Source organism: Manis pentadactyla, chromosome 4 (assembly GCF_030020395.1).
Source record: "Manis pentadactyla isolate mManPen7 chromosome 4, mManPen7.hap1, whole genome shotgun sequence".
Classification (NCBI taxonomy): Eukaryota; Metazoa; Chordata; class Mammalia; order Pholidota; family Manidae; genus Manis; species Manis pentadactyla.
Window position 1 is genome coordinate 124,426,270 of NC_080022.1, and position 2,906 is coordinate 124,429,175.

A 2,906-nucleotide genomic window follows, 5' to 3' on the forward strand; every position below is an offset into this window, starting at 1 on the left:
CCGACCCGCAGGACAGTCAACGGGGGTCGACGACCTGGAGGAGAGAATGAAGGGGCAAGGGACACAAAGAACGGACAGCAAGACAGGATATCTGATCAAGCTGACACAGTTTATTGTTTGCAGGCTCAATTTATACAGGTAGCGAGGAAGGGGTGGGTCAGAAGGTGATTGGGCCTTAGGTGGCGCGGGCGGGAGCAGAGGACCCTGAAGAGAAGCGGGGAGTTCGCCATCTTGTGGGTGGGGGCCCTTGGGAGGGAGGTTTTAAGGGGCAGAGGGTGTTCTTGATTAACAAGATGTTGGCAATATTAATGGGCTAGTGGAAAGAACAGAAAAGCACATGTTGCTAGGTAACTTAACCACTAGTTCCGGCTTAGGAGTTTGCTAAATGCGTTTCTTGATAATAGGGGAAAACTTGTTTCTAACACGTGGATGGATTTATTGTTTCTGACTTTACAGGAGAGACTTTACTTAAAGGTTGCTGTTGTCTTAAGGCTTTCATAACCGAGCCTGCCTAAAGGCCCACACGTTTGCTCCCAACAGCCATGGACACGAATATCCCAAAAGAGACCCAGAGGACTCTTCTCAACTGCCTCCAATACTCGAATCAACTCGAGGGTAACCCTGCTTACCCCTAAGGATACTCATGTACCTCAGTCCAGGGGCTTGTAGATTGTGGATTCCCAAGGCTGAGTGACACTTGAGGAGTAGCCCCAGAAACAGCAAGCACAGAGTCTGTGTGTTTGCTCTGAGCCCTCCTGGTAAGAACTGTGAGTCAAGGGCATCTGGAGGCTCAGTGCCTAAGTGATCCATGAACTCTTCCATCCGCTCTGGTAGATCATTAAGAGGAAAGAGAATGGAATTTGAGATTGGTCACCCCTGCATTTTAGGTCCACCCCAGCCAGACTGCCCATCCAATGTGCGGTGTCCATCCCTGTGTGCACTCACAACGCTCTCATTTTCTATCCATAATTGCTTCTGTTTTTCTTCCCCACTAGATGATAAATATCTGTCTTGTTCACTACTATTTAACCTCAGAGCTTAGCACCCTGCCTAGTACAAACTGGTATCACCGGATGGTGCATTGAGTAGATGTACAGTTCCGCTGCTGACAAGCTATGTGATGTCAGGCAAGTTTTCTTGTCCATCATATAGAATAAAAGTACCTACCTTGAAGGTCTTCAGTGAGAGTCAAAATTTAATAAGACATATAAAAGTGTCTGGTATAAAAGATATATACAAGGTCCCTGGGGCACTTGGTAGGCATTCCTTAAGTTTGGGTCTCTCATTCTGCCAACTTTTCCACTGTCATGTTTAAGTAGAATGCTGCCCTCATATACCTGGGAAACACCATCTGACAGCCCTGGAATCCCACTCAAATAAAGTAGAATGGAAGAAACTGAGCACTTCACTGTAGTCTTGCAATAACAACCAACCGACTGATGGGTGTGGGAAGCCCACCCACACACCTGCTCCCAGAGGGGCCATTTTATCATGCTCCCAGCAGTGCAAACACCCCCTCTTGCTTTTCCCAGACAGCATGCACTGCTTTCAAGGACTGCAAAATCAAAGGCAAGGTGAAAACTACTGTCATTAAATAGCAGGAGAACAACTATTTGGACTGAGATTCGTACAGGGGAAAACAATATTAGAATATTCCCTGAGATATTTCCATGCCATTAATAAAAGAAAGGAACTCCATCACCGTATGTATTGCCAAAGCAAACTGCCTTTTAATGTGTTGTTTTGTTCATCTCTGATTTTCAGTGATTCCCATCTTCTCAATGAAATCCAACTGCCATAAATTACAGGATTCTTAGAGGACAGATCTCTGAATCTTCCTAATATTATTAATAAATGCTAAGAGGGCATAACATAAAATTAATAGGGAAATTTAACAATTCTTTTATTGGAATTTCCTTTCTATTTAGTTTCCCTGGAGGGGAGAATGTTAGCATGTGCTTTCTGTAGACAGTATTGCTTTATAGGAAACTTTGCAAAAATTAGAATTAGGCCTTTGGTGAACAGGGATCTTTAATTTAATTTGTTTTTACTGCCAGAACACAGGGAGTTACTCACAGCATATTGCACCAGCAGGCAGCCTGGCAGAATTCCGTTTTGCTGTGATCACAAGGGTAATGACTTCTCCAAGGCCTGGTGTGGGGAGAACAGCACGGTTTAGTTATTATAGGAACCATAAATGTCATTAATAAAGTCCTGGAGGAGCAATCACATTGCAGAGCAGCCTTATAAACATGGGAGGCCAGTCGCTCTTCACATACTTGAGAGGGGAGGGGGTGCTGTAATGTACTGGGCAGGGGGGTCAAGAAGTGAGAGGGAGAAATGAGAGCCCTTGCTCTTATTTGGATTTTTTTCCTTAAAGTCCTTCTCCAGTTTAAAACACAAAATAAAAACCCTTTGTGAGTAACTCTCGGTTTGCTTTGCTGACATGACACTGATCCTGCTGTCCCAGCCTCTGCAGTCAAAGCCAGTCTGTATAGAGATAGCCCAACAGGGTAAGGTCTCAAGGGGAAGCTGCTTCTCCCAGGTATGCACCCAGAGGCACTGCAAGCAGGGCCTCAAATGGGTGTATGTGTATGCCAAGTTCATAGCAGCATTTACAACAGAAAAAAGTAGGGGCAACTCAAGTAGCTGCCGAAGGATGACCAGGTGAACAAAATATGTGCTATCCATACGATGGAATATTATTCAGCCATAAAAAGGAAAGACGCCTTGACACACACTTCAGCGTGGATAAACCTGAAGATATTCCACTGAGTGAAATAACCAGTCACAGAGGACTTCTATAAGGCACCTAGCATAGGCCAATTCATGGAAACAGAAAGCAGAATGGAGGCTTCCAGGCACAGAGGGTGGGGCGGGCAGTTATTCCTTAATAGTTACAGAGA